At 39.2% G+C, this 13,744-nt stretch overlaps 1 protein-coding gene across 2 annotated transcripts in view; it reads left to right on the top strand.

Moving 5' to 3' along the window:
- The first annotated feature begins 12,415 nt into the window (after nucleotides 1-12,415).
- hivep2a (HIVEP zinc finger 2a) overlaps nucleotides 12,416-13,744 on the top strand; it is a 90,219-nt gene continuing 88,890 nt past the window's right edge. For both annotated transcript variants that reach the window (XM_028440483.1, XM_028440482.1), the window contains exon 1: nucleotides 12,416-12,837. The gene's annotated coding sequence lies outside the window, so the exon portion shown is untranslated. The remainder of the gene's footprint in view (nucleotides 12,838-13,744) is intronic.

The following is a 13,744-nucleotide window of genomic DNA, read 5'->3' as shown; positions in this document are numbered from 1 at the left end:
TATTTTCAATCCATGTTTTTTCTTTAGTAAATGTGTCTCTTATTTAGCGTGTTTTTATTGTGTGTGGTTCTAGGAGTTGCGTATGTTTTTCGTCTCATTTTGTGTGTTTTATTGTGGTTTTCGGTGTTTTTTTTACTGTCATTTTCTGTGTTCTCTATTTTTGTGTATTCTTGGTATCTTTAGTAAATTTGTCTCTAATTTAGTGTGTCATTGTTTTTGCACTGCCACTTATTGTTGTGTAAATGTTTTCTATTTAGAAATTAAATAAAGTAACAAAATAATAATAATAATAATAATAATAATAATAATAGTAATAAACTAAATAATAGTAATAAACTAACAAACAGTATCTTGTAGTTCAGTTTAGATCATTTTATTATTATTATTATTATTATTTATTGTACGTTTGGGTATATTAATAAATTATTAATACATTGTTAAATATGTTGTGTTTATATAAAACATTTGTATTAATTCATTTTATTTATTTATTATTCACACTATTTGATCAGTGTGCAGTTCATTTGTTATTTATTGACAAAGCTACTTTTTAAATTTTCTTATAAGTTTTTACATAATTTGATATCCGTTAATATTTTTTTGACAAATATCTTTAGTATGCTCTTAATGTGATGGTTTATTATTATTTTCACTTTTAAAAAAAAAAAAATTAGAAATTATTATTATAAATATTTTTGTTCAACAGGAAGAACTTAAACACCAGAGAAAATGGACAAATTACAGCAAAATACACAAAAGGACCAAAGAACAAAACTAAATTATGACTAAAATACACAAAAATGACTCACAACACACAAATCAGAATGAATCCAACTGAGAAATAATGATAAAATATACAAAATGACAACATCACTCAAACACTCAAGACGAGTACAAAAATAACACATGAAGATAATGAAAATGCACAATTGTAAACAAAAAATTAAAATTGCATTTAGTACATTTGAATTTAATTTAATTTAATATTCTGACCAGTGGGAGGCGCTGTTTATCTCTAAATGTCAGGTTTAGTGCTCAGTGTTCATTGGCTGCTGTTTGGTATCGATACTTTTTGTATCGATTATTCAATCTTAAAAGTATTGCACATTTATATCTGCCAATACTGTGGGATTACAGGATGATTGCTATTAATCTGTTTATGATGAGCCGTCCCACCCCCCAACTAAGCTTCAATATCACTTATATTAATATATTTTAATATAGATGTATAATAAATCTAAAATACCCACTTATCATCCATTTACTAAATACAATAATGTGATTATAATCTGGTAGGTCGACCTTTATTAACATTAAAATACTGTGAACATTCCTACTAGGGCTGGTGATATGAACCAAAACTCATATCTCAATATATTTTATCAAAATGGTGATTTATGATATAAATCTAGATCATTTTATCAAATAAAGTCTGACCAGAAAAATAATTCTGGGTTAAATTTACTGATGTAAAATGTTACACAGAGACATTTATTAATAAACAGCTGATCAATATGTGACACTTATTAATCATCTAACTGAGCTTTACATGTTGTTCTGAGAAGTAAAAACAGCGACTCCTAAAGTTAGTATTTTGTTTTGTGATATATGAAATATTATATTTTCCTATATCACCAAAATAGAAAACTCGATACATCTTGAATCTCGATATATCGTCCAGCCCTAATTCCTAAATTATAAAACAGCCTAAATAAAAACATAAATGTGTTTATGAAGCACGTGTTTATTTAATATATTTACAGTTTATATACAAGTCAACATGTTGTATATTTACTGTTAACTTCACGTTGTTTGTCTTTAAGTTAGACATTAACATTTTATTTTATTATATATTTTATTATAATTTCTCATACAAACTCATGTGGTTCTCTGGTATTCACTAATGACTTATTAGACACATTTATTACAGACTTTACATTATTTAACACTTTATAAACAGTGTATATTTGTGGAGCTTGTGATTGGATGATTTTTCATGGTGACTTACGTGGTTCCTTCTGCTGTGGTAGACGTTAAAATATCAGTTATTAATCTAACAGAACGTGTAACTGTGTCACATCCTGATGGTCTTTATGAAGATAAACTCTGTTATATTTTACAACATATTTACACCAGTTCTTAGTTTTTATCACTAGAACGTCTTCATTCATCATCTCTGTTCTGAGTTGTTTACAGGTTTGTTGCTGATGTCAGCACTAATCACTAATCACTCAGGTCATTTCAGGAGGAAGTTCTCACGAGGCTAGTGACAGCGTTCAGTTTAGTAAGACATCTTTTAATTATTATTACATTAAAGTACAGGATATTTACAGGAAAATACTAATACAGAAAGATGGCGGGAAAGAAGGGTAAAATACGGGAGTTTCCAGACCAGAACAGAATATTTGACAGGTTTCACAAGGGGTCCACCTTAGATATTTATATACTGTATTTTATTTGAACTAGAGTTATATTTGAAACAGGTTAAGTATAGGATAGGATTATTTAATGTTTATTGTGTGTGATGTGTATTTGAAAAACAATAATAAAAAAATGTAAAAATAGATTTTTAATTCGTTTTTACCAAGGTTTTTTTTTTTTTTACCAATTACTAGACTTTATAGGGGACCCTATTTTAATTCCAGGCAACCCCACATGAGGTCCTGACCCTAAGGTTGAAAAAAATTGCAATAACCTAATGACTCCATATCCGTATTTTATACATCTGTTCAATTATATTTTAGTGGTTTATTGAATATTGTGTTTGTGACATACTTTTGGATGTCACGCCCCCCCGTTTATGATGAGTCACAGTTACAGCGACCAATCGTAGAGCGCGGTTTATGATGAGTCACAGTTACAGCGACCAATCGTAGAGCTCTGTTTATGATGAGTCACAGTTAAAGCGACCAATCGTAGAGCTCTGTTTATGATGAGTCACAGTTACAGCGACCAATCGTAGAGCTCTGTTTATGATGAGTCACAGTTAAAGCGACCAATCGTAGAGCTCTGTTTATGATGAGTCACAGTTACAGCGACCAATCGTAGAGCGCGGTTTATGATGAGTCACAGTTACAGCGACCAATCGTAGAGCGCGGTTTATGATGAGTCACAGTTACGGCGACCAATCGTAGAGCTCGGTTTATGATGAGTCACAGTTACGGCGACCAATCGTAGAGCTCTGTTTATGATGAGTCACAGTTACAGCGACCAATCGTAGAGCTCTGTTTATGATGAGTCACAGTTACAGCGACCAATCGTAGAGCTCTGTTTATGATGAGTCACAGTTACGGCGACCAATCGTAGAGCTCTGTTTATGATGAGTCACAGTTACAGCGACCAATCGTAGAGCGCGGTTTATGATGAGTCACAGTTACAGCGACCAATCGTAGAGCGCGGTTTATGATGAGTCACAGTTACAGCGACCAATCGTAGAGCTCTGTTTATGATGAGTCACAGTTACAGCGACCAATCGTAGAGCTCTGTTTATGATGAGTCACAGTTACAGCGACCAATCGTAGAGCTCTGTTTATGATGAGTCACAGTTACGGCGACCAATCGTAGAGCTCTGTTTATGATGAGTCACAGTTACAGCGACCAATCGTAGAGCTCTGTTTATGATGAGTCACAGTTACGGCGACCAATCGTAGAGCTCTGTTTATGATGAGTCACAGTTACAGCGACCAATCGTAGAGCGCGGTTTATGATGAGTCACAGTTACAGCGACCAATCGTAGAGCGCGGTTTATGATGAGTCACAGTTACAGCGACCAATCGTAGAGCTCTGTTTATGATGAGTCACAGTTACAGCGACCAATCGTAGAGCTCTGTTTATGATGAGTCACAGTTACAGCGACCAATCGTAGAGCTCTGTTTATGATGAGTCACAGTTACGGCGACCAATCGTAGAGCGCGGTTTATGATGAGTCACAGTTACAGCGACCAATCGTAGAGCTCTGTTTATGATGAGTCACAGTTACAGCGACCAATCGTAGAGCGCGGTTTATGATGAGTCACAGTTACAGCGACCAATCGTAGAGCGCGGTTTATGATGAGTCACAGTTACAGCGACCAATCGTAGAGCTCTGTTTATGATGAGTCACAGTTACAGCGACCAATCGTAGAGCGCGGTTTATGATGAGTCACAGTTACAGCGACCAATCGTAGAGCTCTGTTTATGATGAGTCACAGTTACGGCGACCAATCGTAGAGCTCTGTTTATGATGAGTCACAGTTACAGCGACCAATCGTAGAGCTCTGTTTATGATGAGTCACAGTTAAAGCGACCAATCGTAGAGCTCTGTTTATGATGAGTCACAGTTACAGCGACCAATCGTAGAGCGCGGTTTATGATGAGTCACAGTTACAGCGACCAATCGTAGAGCTCTGTTTATGATGAGTCACAGTTACAGCGACCAATCGTAGAGCTCTGTTTATGATGAGTCACAGTTACAGCGACCAATCGTGTTGATCAATGACACTTGACATGAAAATAGAAACAAATTTCAAATAAAGTATGAACACAGCCACGTTTACAAAATGTGTCAATGATTTGACCTTTAACCTCTGCCACTTACATAACATTTGAGCCACACCTCATTGTGTGCGTGTGTGTGCGTGTGTGTGTGTGTGTGTGTGTGTGTAGGTGTGTGTGTTTATGACTAAGGATTAGTAATCAGTCAGTTGTCACAGAACTGCTTTGTCTTGCACAGTGATACAGTTTGTCTCTGGGACAAACGCTCCAGGCTCTGTGTGTGTGTGTGTGTGTGTGTGTGTGTGTGTGTGTGTGTGTGTGTGTGTGTGTGTGTGTGTGTGTGTGTGTGTGTGTGTGTGTGTGTGTGGATTAGGGAGGTCCTTCACATGACGATCACTTCCTGGGATTATTAACGGACTTCAATATTTACCCACAGAGGATTTTAACTAATTTTCACCCAATCATAATCATCCAAAGAAGAAACGTAGCTGGTCACATGACCTGAGTACAAATACTAGCCTGTGTGTACTGTGTGTATACGCTGTAAAGCAGGGGTTCTCAACCTTGGGGTCAGGACCGAGACACTGGTTTTTAAAATCCCATTTCACCTCCTTTTCCACCATTTTTGATCACTTTGAACTCATTTTATTAGTGATTAAAACCATGATTTCCATCTTTAAGATGATTATAATAATAATAATAAACGTTCCTGGATAACAGTGGATATTATTCAGATGAATAAATAAATGTGGTTATCACAGATTCATAGAACAATGGACCATCATTTTACTGACTTTATGGATGGACCCCAAAAATCTCTCCTTTATTCCCCCTTATAGATGGTCCTGTCTCCACATGACTGTTCTTCAATGTTCATGTCTGTGTTCAACCACCTTCAGCTATAGTGGGGGTCCCTGCTCTATGGGACCTTTATTTTGGAGGGTCCCTGCTCTATGGGACCTTTATTTTGGGGGTCGTGGGCTGAACAGGTTGAGAACCCCTGGTTTCTAGAAGTGGAGTCAGGTACAGTATCAGTGTGTATGTGATGATACACTCCTACAGGTCAGACACATACCAGTGAATTCTTCTTCTCTGATTCATTCCTTGAGCTCCTGATTAAGACTAAAGCTGTCATTAGGCCCGAGCGCCACGAGCTGGTGGAGGGCGTCTCGCTCTCACAATGGCGACACTACAAGAGAAGGGGCGGAGCCTATTCCCCTTCTTTCTTTCTTTCTTTCTTTCTTTCTTTCTTTCTTTCTTTGTGTCAGAACCAACTCACCTACTTTTCACACACTGAACCATTATGTAGAGACTCAAAAATTAAAAAAACCGAAATTCAATCACACGCTTCTCTAATTTCTGGTTATTTCCAATTTTAAAAATGCAAAAATTTGACACGCCTGCGACCCCCAGTACGCCAAAAATGCATTACGAGATAGGAATTGCCAAAAAAAATACATCCATCGTAGAATCATGAAAATTGACACAGAAGTAGACCATGACAAGACAAGTAAAAAATATTAATATGACAATGCCAAAAAATACACAGGAAGTCCAGAATCTTGAATTGAAAATTGCTATTTTTGCTCACGTTGTATTTTAACGCATTTCTCCTAAAGCGTTTCACTGACGGGGTTCAAAATCGCTGGAGATCATCTAGAGAAGTGAGACACCGAAGATTATCCATCGATTTTTGATAAATTCTACGGTGTTTGCAGGGCGGAGCCGTGAATTTTGGGCAAAAATTACAAAATATTAAATTTTTGGAAAATGCTCCCATTTGCACATATGAACTCCAATTTGTGTCAAATGTGAATCAGTTGTTAAACCCCGCCCCTAAACCAGCTCAATGTGGAAAAACAGACATTGGCGTTTTAGCGCCCCCTACAGAGTGAAGACAGTTTTATAAGGGACAAATGTCCTATTTTAACGCACTTTCCTCGGGTTTTATTATGTCTTTGTATGAACTTGAGGTAGCGCATCATCAAATTGCCAAAGGCATTGCAATTTGGTGACAGCAGCGCGGCAAAGGCGGCGCAACAAAGGGGGTGCAGCGAAGGCGAGGGCCGTTTATCACCGCTTGCGGCTATATTTGTTGTTATTGTTGGCTCTGAGGTATCAGCCAGGATGTGAAAACACGCAGATCTACTTACTCTTTTACTGTAAGTCAGACAGCTTATGTACAGTAACTGTACCAGCAGCAGATGATTTATGATGACTCAGCCAAACAATGGGTTGCTAAGTGCTAAACTAACCAAAATATGTGGGATTAGTCGCTATTCGCTAAGCTAACCCAAACATGTAGGGCTGGTTGCCACGTGCTAAGCTAACCCAAACATGTGGAACTAGTTGCTATGTGCTAAGCTAACCCAAATATGTGGGACTGGTCACTACGCAATAAGCTAACCCAAACATGTAGAGATGGTTGCCACATTCTAAGCTAACTGAAACATACGTGACTGGTTGCTATGTGCTAAGCTAACTCATATATGTGGGACTGGTTGCTACATGCTAAGCTATTCCAAACATATGGGACTGGTTGCTACGTGCTAAGCTAACCTAAGTGACTAGTTGCTACCACACCATTACCAGTGTTTGGAATAACGGCGTTTAAAGTAACAGCGTTAGGTAACGGCGTTTGTTTTTCAGTAACGGGGTAATCTAACTAATTACTTTTTACGCCGTTACAACGCCGTTATCGTTACTGAACGTTAAATGCGGTGCGTTACATGCATTGATTAAATAAAATGTTATCCGAAAGCATCCCCGGCTTCTGAATCAGCTGTTGTGAGGAGGTGGGTTAAAAACAAGGTGAGCGATTATGATTGGCTAAGGAGACATGCCAGCACCCGCGACACACACACACACACACTGAGACTCTGTAACTCCACACTGAGGATCCCACGGACCTGCAAGACAAAAGCCTGAAGGAGTACAGGAGCAAACACACAAGGGAAGAAGCAGACATAGAGGGAGTGTTAGAGAGAGGAATGGGACCCTCTCCGGTCCCTCTCTAACCTAAATGACCTCTCTCTTAACGCCCTCTCCAACCTCTCTCCAACCGAGCATGCCAGACCCCCCCCCCCCCCCCCCCCCCCCGGCAGTCTATGCCTATTGCATCTTAACTATGAGCTATGAGCTGGTTCCTAACTAAAAGCTTTATCAAAGAGGAATGTTTTGAGCCTAACCTTAAAGGTAGAGAGGGTGTCTGCCCCCCGAACCGTGGTTGGTAGATGGTTCCAGAGAAGTGGGGCCTGATAACTGAAAGCTCTTCCTCCTATACTACTTTTAGAGACGAATGGAACAACGAGTAGTCCAGCATTTTGAGAGCGTAGTGTTCTGGGGGGATTGTATGGCACTACAAGCTCCTTGAGATAGACTGGTGCCTGTCCAATTAGGGCTTTATAAGTGAGAAGAAGAATCTTGAATTCTATTCTATATTTTATGGGAAGCCAATGCAGAGAGGCTAATACAGGAGTAATGTGATCTCTTCTCCTAGTTTTAGTCAGTACACGTGCTGCAGGATTTTGAACCAGCTGAAGTGTCTTAAGCGACTTGCTCGGGCAGCCTGCTAAAAGAGAATTACAATAATCCAGTCTAGAGGTAACAAAAGCATGGACTAGTTTTTCGGCGTCGCCCTGAGACAGGATAGATCTGATTTTAGCAATGTTACGGAGATGAAAGAAGGCAGTTCTTGAAGTTTGTTTTATGTGAGAGTTGAAGGATAAGTCCTGATCAAATAGAACCCCAAGGTTTCTAACAGTTGTGCTTTGTGCCAGAGTAATGCCATCTAGGGCAGTTAGGCTAGCATAGGTTTCTCTAAGGTGTCGTGGGCCCAGTACAATGACCTCAGTCTTGTCTGAGTTGAGAAGAAGAAAATTTTGGTCCATCCAGGCCCTAATGTCCTTTAGACAGGCCTCAAGTTTAGATAGCTGATTTGTCTCACCTGGCTTCATTGATACATACAGTTGGGTATCATCAGCATAGCAGTGGAAGTTAACAGAGTATTTTCTCATAACATTACCAAGGGGGATCATATAGATACAGAAGAGGATTGGACCTAGCACAGAGCCCTGAGGAACCCCGTAGCTTACTTTAGTGTACACAGAAGACTTATTATTCACGTGTACAAACTGGTACCTATCAGATAGGTAGGACTTAAACCAGTTTAGGGCAGTCCCTGTGATTCCAAGTAATTTCTCTAATCTCTCTAGTAGAATATAGTGATCTATAGTGTCAAAAGCTGCACTAAGATCTAATAAAACCAGCACTGAGAGTCGTCCTTCATCTGAAGCCCAGAGTAGATCATTAGTTACTTTAACTAAAGCAGTCTCTGTGCTGTGTTGAGCTCTAAAACCTGACTGGAAGTCCTCGAACAGGCTGTTGTTTTGAAGAAATTCACAGAGCTGAGCCGCCACAACTTTCTCAAGAATCTTTGAAATAAAAGGAAGATTAGATATAGGCCTGTAGTTTGCTAAAGTGCTGGAATCAAGAGTAGGTTTTTTGAGAAGGGGTTTGATTACAGCTACTTTAAAGGACTGTGGCACGTAGCCTATTGATAGGGATATATTTATTGTCTCCAACAAAGATGGGCAGACTAGGGGAACAACTTCTTTAAACAGCTTAGTTGGGATCGGATCTGAAAGGCAGGTCGATGGTTTGGAGGATGAAATAATAGAGTTAAGTTCCTGAAGTCCTATATGTGTGAAACAGTTTAGGTTAGGCCTATTTACATTTAATGGTACAGCAGGCCCAGGTGAAGGCAGGGAGTGGCTAATTTTATCTCTAATCTTATGAATTTTATGGTTAAAAAATGTCATAAAGTCCTCACAGCTGAGGGCTAGAGGAATCATGGGCTCAATAGAGCTCTGACTTTGTGTTAGCCTGGCTACAGTGCTGAAAAGGTACCTCGGATTATTTTTATTTTCTTCAATTAGTGAGGAGTAGTATGTAGATCGACTATGTCGTAAGGCTGTCATGTATTTACTATGGCTTTCTTGCCAGAGTATTCGTGACTCCTCTGTTTTATTGGAGCGCCACATTCTCTCTAATTTACGGGTTGTTTGTTTGAGTGTGTGAGTTTCAGAGCTAAACCACGGAGCTTTCCTCTGACGTTTAATAGTTTTTTCCCTCAATGGGGCAATTGAGTCCAAGGTGGATTTTAGTAGACTAGCAGAGCTATCGACAAGCAGATCCAGTTGAGAGGGGTTATAATTAATATCATAGTTATTTACGATACAAACACTACTTTATATTAATTATGGCCAAAGGCAAGAACGTGTATGTGAAGTGTTCATTATATCCAGGAGTGAAGACTTTGTCCACATCTGTTGTAAGCAACGCAAAATTAATGAAGCACCTCACGATACACGCAACTAAAAAAATGTGAATTTTTTGACATGGAGCAACTTTTTCTTTTTTTTTTAATAGTAACGCAAATAGTTACTTTCTAAGGTAATGAGTTACTTTTATTATAGAGTAATTTAGTTACTAACGCAGTTACTTTTTTGAAGAAGTAGTGAGTAACTATAACTAATTACTTTTTTAAAGTCACGTTCCCAACACTGACCATTACACCAAAAACCACCAGAAATGCAAATAGTTACTAAAAAAGACAAGACAAAAAAAACATAAAAACCAGCACAAAAATGACAATACACTAAATATTGCAATAATACACAAAATGTCAACATAGACACAAAAAACAAGAACAATAATTCACAAAATGACTCCAAAAACAAACAGATCAAAAACAAAAATGCACAAGAACAGAAGAAAAACACAGAAAATGACTTCAGTAACTAATTTATCACTTCATCCATCCATCCATCATCCATCCATCCATCCATCCATCCATCATCCATCATCCATCATCCATCCATCCATCATCCATCCATCCATCCATCCATCCATCTATCCATCCATCCATCATCCATCCATCCATCCATCATCCATTCATCCATCCTTGCTTTCATATGAAGAGTAGATGTAAATTGCTCGGTGAAAGGCTGCAGCATCCTTCCTGGTTGCCATGGAGCTTTTGTTGCCGTGGTGTCGCCATGGGGACTCTGGGGTCACCGCTGATGAGGTCACATCCTGATGTGCATCTCGCTGGTTGATGGTGGACATTAATCCACTTAGCGCACGCACACACACACACACACACACACAGACATGCACACACACACACACACAGACATGCACACACACACACACACAGACATGCACACACACACACAGACATGCACACACACACACACAGACATGCACACACACACACACACAGACATGCACACACACACACACACACATGCACACACACACAGACATGCACACACACACACACAGACATGCACACACACACACACACACACACACACACACACACAGACATGCACACACACACACACACACACACAGACATGCACACACACACACACACACACACACAGACATGCACACACACACACACAGACATCCGCACCCACACACACACACAGACATGCACACACATACACACACACAGACATGCACACACGCACACACACTCGTTACCAGAAAAGACAAAGCTCTTCAATGAGAAAAGGATAAATCTGAGTTCAATAAACACAGATTTCAAAATAAAAGCATGTATCTTCTTCACCTAATGACGAGATGAGAAATCAAGATGTTATGGGTATAAATCTGATATAATGAGATAACCAGGTGAGTTAAATCATATCACATGAGTCAGATTGGATGATCGCCGCAACACAGTGAGATTTAATCAGATCAGATTAAACAGATTACATGGGATACATGAGATGTTAGTGAGATCAGATAAACAGAGATGAAATTCAGCCAAAAATAAACAAGACAGTCAAGAAAAACACAAAAAAGGATGAATTATTATCACATTTTCCTCTGATTAAATTATTATTATTATTATTATTATAGAAAATGTAGATATATCTACGTACACTTTTTTAAATTTCTGATCTATGGCTCACAGATTGTTAAGTTGTGCATGCTAAAATAAACAAACCATATTGCAACATTTGGCAACAAACCATATTTAAAAAAACTTATGTGATTTTTTTTGACCAGATTTACAGCAATATTTGTGAAATGTTTGAAATTTTTTTCTCTTAAAAATACAATGTCATTGTTAAATGTAAATGTTAACCGAAATCTAAATACAACATGTAAATGTTAAATTAATCTAAATGTCTAATCTAAATCTAAATGTTAAATCTAAATATTAAATCTAAATGTTGAATTGAAATGTTAAATCTAATAGTTGCATTTAAATGCAAATATTAAATCTAAATGTCTCAGGTGAAACTAGATATTCAGCTAACATACAAATTCACCAGAAGTACCAAAAAACAAAGCTCATTTAACATTTAAATTTAGATTTAACATTTAGAATTAAATTAAACATTTAGATTTAGATTAAACATTCAATCTTTAGATTTAACGTTTAGATTATATTTTTAACATACGTTTTTTTAAATAGTTGCAAAAATGTGCTGTTTATTTCAGCATGTGCAACTTGAAAAAATACAAAAAATAAGAGACAAATTACACAAAAAATAAGATGGAATTAAGACATTTTCCTCTGATGAAATTATTATTATTATTGTTATTATATGTCCTATATTTTATTCTATAAATTAATGTAACAGTTCCAATGTGTTTTAGGGGGAGGAAAAGAATCATATTCATCATCATGCAAACTGTTTATTTTCTCTCTCACGCACGCGCGCACACACGCACGCGCACAGTGACAGGTCGCTCCGGAGCTGACCGGGGTTTCCTGCTCTGTCTCTGCCGGCAGACAGAGCCTCCTCCTCGGACACCTCTCCTCCCCCCTCCCCCCTCCTTCTGCCCTGGTTGTTGCACGTTGGGGGATCCGACAACGTCACACGCACGCACACGTACACACACACACACACGTACACACACACACACACTCCGCCTCTCTCTCTCTCTCTCTCTCTCTCTCCGGTGCTGCTGCTATTCTGGGAAGTCGCTCTTGGAATAACCCCCGCGTGCGTACGAGCGTGTGTGTGTGTGTGCGTGTGTGTGTGTGTGTGTCTCCTGATCTCACTCCGACACACACTCACACACACACAGTCAGTCTGGCAGCAGCGGACGCAGTAGATCCGCTCTGAAAGGATTCCTCATTCCTTCCGTTTTTACGCACAACTTTTCCTCCGCGGGGCCGCGACGTTTCCCGCCGCTCTGCCCGCCTCACACGCCTCCGAGCCGGGCTGCTGTTGGACCTCTACCCCGCGGAGCGGAGCCTGGAGCTACTGGAGCTGCTGTCAGCGGACCTTGTTGACATTTCTCGCCGCGGACACGGAGACGCGCCACCGGAAGGTAAAAACACAGCGGTTTCTCTTCAACCACAGACGGTGCTTCTTCTTTTTTCTTCTTCTTCTTCTTTTATTCCTGCGCCATGACGGACTCCGTACGTGTCTCCACTCGGTTCTTGTGCTGCTGCTGATTCCTGTGAGGACGAGGCTGAGATAGGGGGAATACCCCGGGCACGCATCCTAGTGCACGCAGATTACCCGCGGGTTGCGTAATAACATCCTGAGGAATTTACAGCGAAGAAGGAAGGAAGGAGTGGGAAGTGTGGGACAGACACGGGAATAATAGTAATAATAATCATCTTTATTATTCATATTAATATCAATATTCCCTAACCGGGTTGATTCTGTGCGTGACACCATCTGGGCCCGTGCGCTATTTGTGGAACATTTGCACCTTTACGCAGACACTGCTTCTGGTTTTCCACCTGAAACTAACACATTATCCCCAACAGGAGGAAACTATGAGACACCTAATGCGTTTTCACGACATTATGACTGACTTTACTTTACAGTAGCTGCTGATTCATCGGACCTTTAAACCAGGTGTGAAACTCATTTTAGTTCAAACATCAGCCACTTTGAAAATACGTGGGTCGGACTAAATAAATGTTGTTGTGTTTTTTAGCAAAATTCCTTGACTTTACAACTCATTTTCTGGGAATTTGCGACATCATTTGCCAGAATTCTGGTTGATGATTTACGAGAATTTTATTTTGAAAATAATTGTAATGTAATATTACTGTAAACAATGCAGTACTGCAACCTCCATAATATTTTATAACTTTTTTACAACTTATGATCATTTACTAAAAGTCCTGTTTTTTGGTGTCTTTTTAATTCTTCCTGTGGGTCGGACTAGATGCTCTGGCGGACCGAACTTGGCCCGCGGGCCTTGAGTTTGACACATCTGC

This window comes from Gouania willdenowi, assembly GCF_900634775.1.
Source record: "Gouania willdenowi chromosome 24 unlocalized genomic scaffold, fGouWil2.1 scaffold_320_arrow_ctg1, whole genome shotgun sequence".
Taxonomy (NCBI): Eukaryota; Metazoa; Chordata; class Actinopteri; order Blenniiformes; family Gobiesocidae; genus Gouania; species Gouania willdenowi.
This window is presented reverse-complemented; position numbering and strand designations above follow the sequence as displayed.